This window comes from Mobula hypostoma, chromosome 25 (assembly GCF_963921235.1).
Source record: "Mobula hypostoma chromosome 25, sMobHyp1.1, whole genome shotgun sequence".
Lineage (NCBI taxonomy): Eukaryota > Metazoa > Chordata > Chondrichthyes > Myliobatiformes > Myliobatidae > Mobula > Mobula hypostoma.
In genome coordinates this window covers 1,102,023-1,115,000 of record NC_086121.1, presented here as the reverse complement: position 1 = coordinate 1,115,000, position 12,978 = coordinate 1,102,023, and the positions used below count along the sequence as shown (strand labels likewise).

Here is a 12,978-nt window from a genome sequence, read left to right as displayed (position 1 = left end):
AGAGGCGGTTCTGCACAGCCTGTCGGAGGCGGTTCTGCACAGCCTGTCAGAGGCGGTTCTGCACAGCCTGTCAGAGGCGGTTCTGCACAGCCTGTCAGAGGCGGTTCTGCACAGCCTGTCAGAGGCGGTTCTGCACAGCCTGTCGGTCGGTAGGAGGCGGTTCTGCACAGCCTGTCGGTCGGTAGGAGGCGGTTCTGCACAGCCGGTCGGTCAGAGGCGGTTCTGCACAGCCGGTCGGAGGCGGTTCTGCACAGCCTGTCAGAGGCAGTTCTGCACAGCCTGTCGGTCGGTAGGAGGCGGTTCTGCACAGCCTGTCGGTCGGTAGGAGGCGGTTCTGCACAGCTGGTCGGTCAGAGGCGGTTCTGCACAGCCTGTCGGTCAGAGGCGGTTCTGCACAGCCGGTCGGTCAGAGGCGGTTCTGCACAGCCTATCGGTCAGAGGCGGTTCTGCACAGCCAGTCGGTCAGAGGCGGTTCTGCACAGCCGGTCGGTCAGAGGCGGTTCTGCACAGCCTGTCGGTCGGTAGGAGGCGGTTCTGCACAGCCGGTCGGTCAGAGGTGGTTCTGCACAGCCTGTCGGTCAGAGGCGGTTCTGCACAGCCTGTCGGAGGCGGTTCTGCACAGCCGGTCGGTCAGAAGCGGTTCTGCACAGCCGGTCGGTCAGAGGCGGTTCTGCACAGCCGGTCGGTCAGAGGCGGTTCTGCACAGCCGGTCGGTCAGAGGCGGTTCTGCACAGCCTGTCGGTCGGTAGGAGGCGGTTCTGCACAGCCTGTCGGTCGGTAGGAGGTGGTTCTGCACAGCCGGTCGGTCAGAGGCGGTTCTGCACAGCCTGTCGGTCGGTAGGAGGCGGTTCTGCACAGCCGGTCGGTCAGAGGCGGTTCTGCACAGCCTGTCGGTCAGAGGCGGTTCTGCACAGCCTGTCGGTCGGTAGGAGGCGGTTCTGCACAGCCTGTCGGTCAGAGGCGGTTCTGCACAGCCTGTCGGTCAGAGGCGGTTCTGCACAGCCGGTCGGTCAGAGGCGGTTCTGCACAGCCGGTCGGTCAGAGGCGGTTCTGCACAGCCTGTCGGTCGGTAGGAGGCGGTTCTGCACAGCCTGTCGGTCGGTAGGAGGTGGTTCTGCACAGCCAGTCGGTCAGAGGCGGTTCTGCACAGCCTGTCGGTCGGTAGGAGGCGGTTCTGCACAGCCGGTCGGTCAGAGGCGGTTCTGCACAGCCTGTCGGTCAGAGGCGGTTCTGCACAGCCGGTCGGTCAGAGGCGGTTCTGCACAGCCTATCGGTCAGAGGCGGTTCTGCACAGCCAGTCGGTCAGAGGCGGTTCTGCACAGCCGGTCGGTCAGAGGCGGTTCTGCACAGCCTGTCGGTCGGTAGTAGGCGGTTCTGCACAGCCGGTCGGTCAGAGGTGGTTCTGCACAGCCTGTTGGTCAGAGGCGGTTCTGCACAGCCTGTCGGAGGCGGTTCTGCACAGCCGGTCGGTCAGAAGCGGTTCTGCACAGCCGGTCGGTCAGAGGCGGTTCTGCACAGCCGGTCGGTCAGAGGCGGTTCTGCACAGCCGGTCGGTCAGAGGCGGTTCTGCACAGCCTGTCGGTCGGTAGGAGGCGGTTCTGCACAGCCTGTCGGTCGGTAGGAGGTGGTTCTGCACAGCCGGTCGGTCAGAGGCGGTTCTGCACAGCCTGTCGGTCGGTAGGAGGCGGTTCTGCACAGCCGGTCGGTCAGAGGCGGTTCTGCACAGCCTGTCGGTCAGAGGCGGTTCTGCACAGCCTGTCGGTCGGTAGGAGGCGGTTCTGCACAGCCTGTCGGTCAGAGGCGGTTCTGCACAGCCTGTCGGAGGCGGTTCTGCACAGCCGGTCGGTCAGAGGCGGTTCTGCACAGCCGGTCGGTCAGAGGCGGTTCTGCACAGCCTGTCGGTCGGTAGGAGGCGGTTCTGCACAGCCTGTCGGTCGGTAGGAGGTGGTTCTGCACAGCCAGTCGGTCAGAGGCGGTTCTGCACAGCCTGTCGGTCGGTAGGAGGCGGTTCTGCACAGCCGGTCGGTCAGAGGCGGTTCTGCACAGTCTGTCGGTCAGAGGCGGTTCTGCACAGCTGGTCGGTCAGAGGCGGTTCTGCACAGCCGGTCGGTCAGAGGCGGTTCTGCACAGCCTGTCGGTCGGTAGGAGGCGGTTCTGCACAGCCGGTCGGTCAGAGGTGGTTCTGCACAGCCGGTCGGTCAGAGGCGGTTCTGCACAGCCGGTCGGTCAGAGGCGGTTCTGCACAGCCGGTCGGTCAGAGGCGGTTCTGCGCAGCCGGTCGGTCAGAGGCGGTTCTGCACAGCCTGTCGGTCGGTAGGAGGCGGTTCTGCGCAACCGGCCGGTCAGAGGCGGTTCTGCACAGCCTGTCGGTCAGAGGCGGTTCTGCACAGCCTGTCGGTCGGTAGGAGGCGGTTCTGCACAGCCGGTCGGTCAGAGGTGGTTCTGCACAGCCGGTCGGTCAGAGGCGGTTCTGCACAGCCGGTCGGTCAGAGGCGGTTCTGCACAGCCGGTCGGTCAGAGGCGGTTCTGCGCAGCCGGTCGGTCAGAGGCGGTTCTGCACAGCCTGTCGGTCGGTAGGAGGCGGTTCTGCGCAACCGGCCGGTCAGAGGCGGTTCTGCACAGCCTGTCGGTCAGAGGCGGTTCTGCCTTGCCTGTCGGTCGGTAGGAGGCGGTTCTGCACAGCCTGTCGGTCGGTAGGAGGCGGTTCTGCACAGCCTGTCGGTCAGAGGCGGTTCTGCACAGCCGGTCGGTCAGAGGCGGTTCTGCGCAGCCGGTCGGTCAGAGGCGGTTCTGCACAGCCGGTCGGTCAGAGGCGGTTCTGCGCAGCCTGTCGGTCAGAGGCGGTTCTGCGCAGCCTGTCGGTCGGTAGGAGGCGGTTCTGCGCAACCGGCCGGTCAGAGGCGGTTCTGCACAGCCTGTCGGTCAGAGGCGGTTCTGCACAGCCTGTCGGAGGCGGTTCTGCACAGCCTGTCGGAGGCGGTTCTGCACAGCCTGTCGGTCGGTAGGAGGCGGTTCTGCACAGCCTGTCGGTCAGAGGCGGTTCTGCACAGCCTGTCGGAGGCGGTTCTGCACAGCCTGTCGGTCGGTCAGAGGCGGTTCTGCACAGCCGGTCGGTCAGAGGCGGTTCTGCACAGCCTGTCGGTAGGAGGCGGTTCTGCACAGCCTGTCGGTCGGTAGGAGGCGGTTCTGCACAGCCTGTCGGTCGGTAGGAGGCGGTTCTGCACAGCCTGTCGGTCGGTAGGAGGTGGTTCTGCACAGCCGGTCGGTCAGAGGTGGTTCTGCACAGCCGGTCGGTCAGAGGCGGTTCTGCACAGCCGGTCGGTCAGAGGCGGTTCTGCGCAGCCAGTCGGTCAGAGGCGGTTCTGCGCAGCCGGTCGGTCAGAGGCGGTTCTGCGCAGCCGGTCGGTCAGAGGCGGTTCTGCGCAGCCGGTCGGTCAGAGGCGGTTCTGCACAGCCTGTCGGTCAGAGGCGGTTCTGCACAGCCTGTCGGTCGGTAGGAGGCGGTTCTGCGCAGCCTGTCGGTCGGTAGGAGGCGGTTCTGCGCAACCGGCCGGTCAGAGGCGGTCCTGCACAGCCTGTCGGTCAGAGGCGGTTCTGCACAGCCTGTCGGTCGGTAGGAGGCGGTTCTGCGCGGCCGGTCGGTCGGTCGGAGGCGGTTCTGCGCGGCCGGTCAGTCAGTTGGAGGCGGTTCTGCACAGCCAGTCGGTCAGAGGCGGTCCTGCGCAGCCTGTCGGAGGCGGTTCTGCGCAACCGGCCGGTCAGAGGTGGTCCTGCGCAGCCTGTCGGAGGCGGTTCTGCACAGCCTGTCGGTCAGAGGCGGTTCTGCACAGCCTGTCGGTCGGTAGGAGGCGGTTCTGCGCGGCCGGCCGGTCAGTAGGAAGTGGTTCTACATGGACAGCAAAGAAGCATACATCAGGATGCACAACTCCAATGTCATTTTCAAGTTTGCTGACGACACCACTGTTGTTGGCCGAATCAAAGGTGGTGACAAATCAGCATACAAGAGGAAGATTGAAAACCCAGCTGGGAGGTGCCTCAACAATCTCTTACTCAATGTCAGCAAGACCAAGGAGCTGATTACTGACTTCAGGTGGAGGAAACCAGAGGGCCATGAGCCAGTCCTCATTGAGGAATCAGAGTTGGAGAGGGTCAGCAGCTTTAAATTCACCGGTTATCAGTTCAGAGGACCTGTCCTGGGCCCAGCACACAAGTGCAATTACGAAGAAAGCACGGTAGCACCTCTACTTCCTTAAAAGCTTGCTAAGATTCCGCAAAACGTGTAAAACTTTGACAAACTTCTATTTACACGTGGTGGAAAGTACATTGACTGGTTGCATCACAAACTGGTATGGAAATCACCAATGCCCTTGAATAGAAAAGCCTACGAGAAGTAGTGAATACAGCAGCCCACTCCATCACGGTAAACCCTTCCCACCATTGAGCACAACTACATGGAGTGCTAACAGAGGAAAGCAGCATCCATCATCAGCTCCACTCCATTATGGATTAAAAAAACCTTCTCACCATTGAACACTTCTACACAGAGTTTTGTTGCAGGAAAACAGCATCCATCATCAGGATGCCCCACTACCCAGGCCAAGCTCTCTTCTCACTGCTGCCATCAGGAAGGAGGTACAGATGCCTCAGGACCCACATCACCGGGTTCAGGAACAGTTACTACCCCTCAACCATCAGGCTCCTGAACCAGAGGGGATAATTTCACTCAACTTCACTTGCCCCATCACTGATCTGTTCCCACAACCTGTGGACTCACTTTCCAAGACTCTTCATCTCATGTTCTCAATATTTATTGCTTATTTATTATTTTTTTTTCTTTTTTGCACAGTTTATTATTTGCACGGTTTGTTGTCTTTGCACACTGGCTGTACACACTATTGGTGCAGTCTTTCATTGATTCTATTATGGCTATTGGATTTATTGAGGAATCTCAGGGTTGTATATGGTGACATACGTGTACTTTGATAATACATTCATTTTAAACTTTTGAAGTTTGAACTTTAAACTCTACCTATAAGAATTTTACATCTTCTGATCCTATGTCACCTCCTTCTAAGGATTTGATTTCTTTTTTTTTAAACCAACAGAGCCACCCTACCCCCTCTGCCTACCCATCTATCTGGTTCAATGTCCATTTAGGAATCAGATGGCAGAAGGGAAGAAGCTGTTGCTGAATCGCTGAGTGTGTGCCTTCAGGCTCTGTACCTCCTACCTGATGGTAACAATGGGAAAAGGGCATGCCCTGGGTGCTGGAGGTCCTTAATAATGGACACTGCCTGTCTGAGACAGGCCAAATCTCATAAAGCTGGCGCCAGAATTGAACCCTGAACTCCGATGCCCTGAGCTGTCATAGTGTCGCACTAACCACAACACTACTATTGGCGCTGTTTTTGGTTATGTTGGTGAGAGATAAGTTTTGCCAGACAATGGGGGTTAATCAGCTACAACATGGAATTTGGGAAAGTTGAAACAGTTGATCTAAAGGACAGAAATCAGGTACGAAAATGGAACTTGGGAAAGCTGAAACAGTTGATCTGAAGGACAGAACATCCAAGAACATTGCATTCCCATTATTGAACCATGTCAACCTACATCCAGTTGATTACGTTACTAGTTTAGGACTTAAACTACCAAGTTCAACAGCAATAGACAAGACAAATGCTTTGCAAAGTATTATGACACATTATGAATTCTTATACAGGTGTCCCCCGCTTTTTGAACGTTCGCTTTAGGAAACCTCAGTGTTATGAAAGACCTACATTAGTACTCTGTTTTCGCTTTCAGAAGGCGTTTTCACTGTTACGAAGAAAGGCAGCGCGCGATAAAAAATCAGAGCACGAAAAAATCAGCGTGTGATAAAAGGCAGCGTGCGCCCCGAGCAGCCGCTCTCCCCCGGATTCGGAACGGCATTGCTTAAACACGTTGCATTGAGCAGCTGCTAGCAAGATGAGTTCTAAGGTGTTGGAAAAGCCTGAAAGAGTAGGGGTGTTATACTTAGCGTAAAACTAGACATAATTAAGCATTTCGATCGTGGTGAACGAAGCAAGGACAAAGCAAGTTTGGCTTGTGGAAGCTGACGAAGATGATGTTGAAGAGGTGTTGGCAACCCATGACCAAAAACTGATAGATGAAGAGCTGATGCAATTGGAAGAGGAAAGGATAACAATCGAAACTGAATGCAGTAGCAAAATGAACGTGAAGCAACTGCGTGAGATTTTCGCTGCAATGATAAAGTACGACTTTAATTTTGAAAGGGTACTTAGGTTTAGGGGATATTTGCAGGATGGCTTGAGTCCTTAGAAATAACAGTATGATAGAAAAATGCGTGAGGCTCAGCAGTCAAGCAAGCCTTCCACATCAGCCACAGCAGACGACGAACCTCGACCTTCGACATCGAGGCAGGCAGTCATAGGAGAAGATGAGCTGCTTGCCCTGATCGATGATGAGATGACACCCCTGTGTCCCACCAGCCCAACCCCCAGGCCCCGGACAGATACTGTACCGATTCACGGAGAATGCAACAGTAGCCGGGAGGCACACAGCACACCTTTAAGAAAAAAGCCGAAATAAACATGCTAATTAATTAGGTGCCGCCGACACGTAATTGTCGGCCCAGATCAGTGCCAATTTCCGATTGCATCGCCTCTGATCTAGGCCGACAATTACGTGTCGGCGGCACCTAATTAATTAGCATGTTTATTTCGGCTTTTTTTTAAAGGTGTGCTGGGTGCCTCCCGGCTACTGCTGCATTCTTCGCGGCAATGTATCGGGTCGTCGGCCCAGAGGGTGGGGGCCACTGCACCATCCAACCTGCGACGACTCAGTCTAACACACCATCATCAGTGTGCTCGGCAAGCTGTCTTCCCAATTCCAGTAAGTGATACTACACTGTACATACATTATTTCTACTTTATATAGGCTGTGTATTTTTATGTGTTATTTGGTAGATTTGGCAGCCTCATAGCTTAAAGGTTACTGGAGAGCACGTTTATGCCAACAGCACTTGCGTGAGATTTTCGCTACAGAGATCTGTGCAGGCAATCGTTGTAGAGAAGTATTTCTACTTTATATAGGCTGTGTATTTATCATATCATTCCTGCTCTTACTATATGTTACTGTTATTTTAGGTTTTATGTGTTATTTGGCATGATTTGGTAGGTTATTTTTGGGTCTGCGAACGCTCAGAAAATTTTCCCATATAAATAAATGGTAATTGCTTCTTTGCTTTACAACATTTCGGCTTACGAACCGTTTCATAGGAACGCTCTACCTTCGGATAGCGGGGAAAACCTGTACCATAAAAGGGATCCTTGATTTGAACACAAGATTAAACATTAATTGTCAAGGCATTTACTAAAATATTGAAATATTCTTCAATAGCTTAGCTACAATAATTTTGTGTATTTTATTCTGGAAAATTCCTTTTGGTTTATACTACTAACCTCTTTCCATACAATCACCCTTCTTTCTTTTCTTTTCCAATATTTTTTATTGATTTCTGTATAGAAGAATACAGAGCCCAAGAGAATACACATTATAAAACAAAAGAAAAAATATAATACCAGATACAGTATATTGAATCACATTAACGAACTCCTTACTCTATATTCATATGAATTAGATTAATTCGTATATTAGAATATAAACAATTTTATTTTAAAAAAAATCTACACCCACTATCAAAGTCGAAGCTGTTTGGGGAAAAAAAAAGAAAAAAACTTATCAGATAATAATATGCTATTAACTAACTTCTGTACTTTTACAAGTAGTCAAAGATTATGAAAATAATTTTAAAATGGCCCCCACAAATTTTGAAAATCTTGGTTAGATTCAGAAATTGAACAACGAATTTTTTCTAAATTTAGAAAGGATTGCCCTTCTTTAAAATAAAATCACATACATCAACCATTTTGCTCATAAAATGCCAATTAACCCTACATCATCAACGCCCTCGCCCGATATCCAAGTAAGTTATTAATCAGTTATTTTAGTACTGGTCAAGGTAACAGGAAAAGACCCCAAAATGGAATTCAAGTAGGCAAGTTTAATGAACATCTCCAGTCATCAACCTGAAATATTAACTTCAAGAGTCAGTACCCCATGAAGGCAGCTTCCATCATTAAAAACCCTCACCACCCAGGGCGTGCCCTCTTCTCATTCCCATCATTGAGGAGGAAATACAGGAGCCTGAACACCCCCACTCAACCTTTTAGGAACAGCTTCTTCCCCACCAACAGATTTCTGAATGGCTTATGAGCACCATTTCATTATACCTCTCATTTTTGTAATATATAGGAATTTTATGTCTTGCACTGTATGAGTGCAACAATACAACAAAATTTAAGACACATCAGCGACAGTAAATGAGATTCTGGTTGTTTCTCTTTCCACAGATACTGCAAGACTTGCATTCTGTTTCTATTTGACATCTCAAGTGAAAGACTGCACTTCAGACCATCGACCATACTCTCATTAGCTCAGCAAAGTGCCCAAACCCCCCAGGATGTGCCTTCCATTTGTGAGACCCACCAGCGGCTTTGTAGACGAAGGGCCAAAGCATTAAGGATTCCTACCACCCATCCCACAATCTCTTTGACCCACTACCATCAGGAAGGAGGTACAGGAGCACCAGGACTAGGACTGACAGACTGGGTAACAGCTTCTTCCCTCAGACTTTGAGAGCACCACCATGGTTTCATCACTAGGACAGTGAGCTGCGCACTACATGCATTTTGAACTACATTTTATTAACCTATTTGTGGTAATATTTAGGTGTACGTGCTGTGTGTGATATGTCAAGGTCCAGAGGAACGTTGTTTTGTTTGATTGTATATATGTAAGTCAGATGACAATCAACTTGAAAGTAACCTCCAATTAGACACAATGAATTCCAATGCCCCCACAAAGTTTCAACATTTATCTTTCAACATATTTCTAAAAACACACAATCTGCACATTTATTTAATTACTGTTTTCGTTGTAAATTTGGCAATGATGTCTTTACTGAGACAGCTGTGGAGACCAAGTCATTGAGTAAACCCCAAGGCATTCTTCAATTATGTGAAGAACAAAAGGATGACAGGAGTGAAGGTAGGACCGATTAGAGATAAAGGTGGGAAGATGTGCCTGGAGGCTGTGGAAGTGAGCGAGGTCCTCAATGAATACTTCTCTTCGGTATTCACCAATGAGAGGAAACTTGATGATGGTGAGGACAATATGAGTGAGGTTGATGTTCTGGAGCATGTTGATATTAAGGGAGAGGAGGTGTTGGAGTTGTTAAAATACATTAGGACGAATAAGTCCCCGGGGCCTGACGGAATATTCCCCAGGCTGCTCCACGAGGTGAGGGAAGAGATTGCTGAGCCTCTGGCTAGGATCTTTATGTCCTCATTGTCCATGGGAATGGTACCAGAGGATTGGAGGGAGGCGAATGTTGTCTCCTTGTTCAAAAAAGATAGTAGGGAGAGTCCGGGTAATTATAGACCAGTGAGCCTTACGTCTGTGGTGGGAAAGCTGTTGGAAAAGATTCTTAGAGATTGGATCTATGGGCATTTAGAGAATCATGGTCTGATCAGGGACAGTCAGCATGGCTTTGTGAAGGGCAGATCATGTCTAACAAGCCTGATAGAGTTCTTTGAGGAGGTGACCAGGCATATAGATGAAGGTGGTGCAGTGGATGTGATCTACATGGATTTTAGTAAGGCATTTGACAAGGTTCCACATGGTAGGCTTATTCAGAAAGTTAGAAGGCATGGGATCCAGGGAAGTTTGGCCAGGTGGATTCAAAACTGGCTTGCCTACATTAGGCAGAGGGTCATGGTGAAGGGAGTACATTCAGATTGGGGGTTTGTGACTAGTGGTGTCCCACAAGGCTCTGTTCTGAAACCTCTACTTTTCGTGATTTTTATTAACAACCTGGATGTGGGGGTAGAAGGATGGGTTGGCATGTTTGCAGATGACACAAAGGTTGGTGGTTTTGTAGATAGTGTAGAGGATTGTCGAAGATTGCAGAGAGACATTGATAGGATGCAGAAGTGGGCTGAGAAGTGGCAGATGGAGTTCAACCTGGAGAAGTGTGAGGTGGTACACTTTGGAAGGGCAAACTCCATGGCAGAGTACAAAGTAAATGGCAGGATACTTGGTAGTGTGGAGGAACAGAGGGATCTCGGGGTACATGTCCACAGATCCCTGAAATTTGCCTCACAGGTAGATAGGGTAGTTAAGAAAGCTTATGGGGTGTTAGCTTTCATAAGTCGAGGGGTAGAGTTTAAGAGTCACGATGTAATGATGCAGCTCTATAAAACTCTGGTCAGGCCACACTTGGAGTACTGTGTCCAGTTCTGGTCGCCTCACTATAGGAAGGATGTGGAAGCATTGGAAAGGGTACAGAGATGATTTACCAGGATGCTGCCTGGTTTAGAGAGTATACATTATGATCAGAGATTAAGGGAGCTAGGGCTTTACTCTTTGGAGAGAAGGAGGATGAGAGGAAACATGATAGAGGTGTACAAGATATTAAGAGGAATAGATAGAGTGGATAGCCAGCGCCTCTTCCCCAGGGCACCACTGCTCAATACAAGAGGGCATGGCTTTAAGGTAAGGGGTGGGAAGTTCAAGGGGGATATTAGAGGAAGGTTTTTTACTCCGAGAGTGGTTGGTGCATGGAATGCACTGTCTGAGTCAGTGGTGGAGGCAGATACACTAGTGAAGTTTAAGAGACTACTAGACTGGTATATGGAGGAACTTAAGGTGGGGGGTTATATGGGAGGCAGGACTTGAGAGTCGGCACAACATTGTGGGTCGAAGTGCCTGTAATGTGCTGTACTATTTTACGTTCTATATTTAAAGTGGTGGTTGATAGAATCTTGATTAGTCAGGGCGTCAAGGGTTACAGGGAGAAGGCAGGATAGGGATAATAAATCTGCCATGGAATGGTGGAGCAGACTCGATGGGCCGAATGGCCTAATTCTGATCGGATATCTTATGGTCTTATTACATCTTAGTAGCAACACTGACCTCTACCTAGAAGTGCATGGTTAGTTAGGGAGTACTCTGGTCACAACAACACTATCCAATGCAATTTCCTCCATCAGTTTGCTGTCAGGGGAATTATATTCCAACTGGCATTACTTTATTTATTTCGACTTACAACGCGTAATAGGTCTTTCCGGATCTTCCATCTGCGTTGACCAGCAGCCCATTGATTTAACCATAACCTAACCATGGGACAATTTACCAACATCAACCTGACAAGCTTATTCAGCATAGATTTCTCAATGTCACAGAATGAAACTTCACTTATAAAAGTACACAACAAATAACCCAACAAGCATATTTAATTATATATTTTAGGTATTATACGGAGTTTTAAAAATCCATACTGATCTCCCAAAACACGATTACCTGAATAAAATCAAGAAATGCAATTTGAAAGCTTTGGCCCGTGGACTGCAGACAAAGACACGCTGCTGGAGAGCCACCTCCCGTGGACAACCTGGGCACTGTTTAATAAACGGCGTGCCTTCACTCGAATGAAGCGACCAGAGTACAGTATCAATTATACCGGGATCGAGAGTGCAGAGTTCACCCTCGCACACGGCTGGAGTGTGGCCTGTCCTGAGCGGTGCGGGGCAGTCTGTACCGAATTCAAACCGGGCTCGGGGATCATCACCTACCCGGGCAGCGCTCAGACCCTCCGTGACCCATTGAAAGAGCAGGAAACCCGGGGAGGGGAGGGAAAGAGAGCACAGAAACGATCCGTGGCGTGACCCACCCCGTCCATATCGCCGGGGACCCGCCGTCAGACACCGGCTCCCATCGAGCACGGAGCCAGTAGCCCCGCTGGGTCTCCCGAGCCAGTTCCACACCACCAGCCCCCCCCCCCCCGTCACTCACCCTCCGCCGCTCAGCCTTTGCCCCGGAGTTCGGGGCGCGCCTCACGCATGGCGGCGCCGGGTCGGGTCGCTCCTGCTCTCGGTCCGGTAGCGGCACCGGTACCGGCACCCGCCCCTACCCCCGATCCACACGACCACTCGTCTCCCAGCAACGCACAAAGAGCGCCACCCACCGGCAAGAGCCGTCCCGCTGAGGATCACGGGCTACCGACTGACATCCGGCGGACCTCCGACGCTGCGGCTGGCGGGCTTTCATCTGTCTGTAAGCTGAGACACTGATGTTCCCTGACTACACATTGCTGCACATCCAGTGTTTGGCAAAAAATATACAATGCTACATCGCCGGCAGTAGATAAAAGTGTGAATAAAACTGCGTCACAAATTTGTTCTCAAGCTTAAGGAGGCAGCTTTGCCGAAAGTGAAGCTGAACGAGGGTGCAGATTCGAAGCAAGCCATGAGTGAAGCAAACACAGTAGTGAATGCTGCCCTGGTCTTACGGGGGCTGGTGCTCATGATTGTAAACTTCCAATCACTCCAGTTCAGGTGAAGTCCAAGAAGGAGAACAAGGCAGTTACTTATGCTTTCCTAGATGAAGGAAGTACAGCAGCGTTCTGCACGGTCAGCCTCGCCAACAAGTTCAACCTGACAGGAAAAGGAACGAGCATTCGCTTACGCACCGTGGGTCAAGAGAAGGTTGTAAGTAGCTATGTTGTTTCAGGATTGGAAGTGGCTGGCTTGGATAGTGAAGACTATCGTAAACTGCCTAACATGTATACACAGGAACGTATGCCCGTCTACAAAGGGAACATTCCTCAAGAGAGAGATCTTCCGGAATGGTCTCACCTGAAGCATATTCATTTGCCGAAAATTGAGCAGTTGACAGGAATAAATGTGCCTCAGGTGTTTGGGCTATTGCAAGTGATTCGCAGTGTTAATGATGGACCCTAGACAACGCTGGGTTGGACTGCTAATGGCCCATTGAAAGGGAACCGCGACGGTAGGAGAGACGACACTCAGCCGGAGTTAACGGTTAACGGGGCTTCAGTTTTACGCTTGCACAAGCTTT

General features: G+C 51.1%; 1 protein-coding gene across 1 annotated transcript in view; it reads right to left on the bottom strand.

The window, feature by feature from the left end:
* si:ch73-236j9.2 (solute carrier family 35 member E2B) overlaps positions 1 to 12,086 on the bottom strand; it is a 50,981-nt gene extending 38,895 nt beyond the window's left edge. Inside the window, exon 1 of the mRNA XM_063033426.1 lies at positions 11,914 to 12,086. The gene's annotated coding sequence lies outside the window, so the exon portion shown is untranslated. The remainder of the gene's footprint in view (positions 1 to 11,913) is intronic.
* Between the last annotated feature and the right edge of the window lie 892 nt (positions 12,087 to 12,978).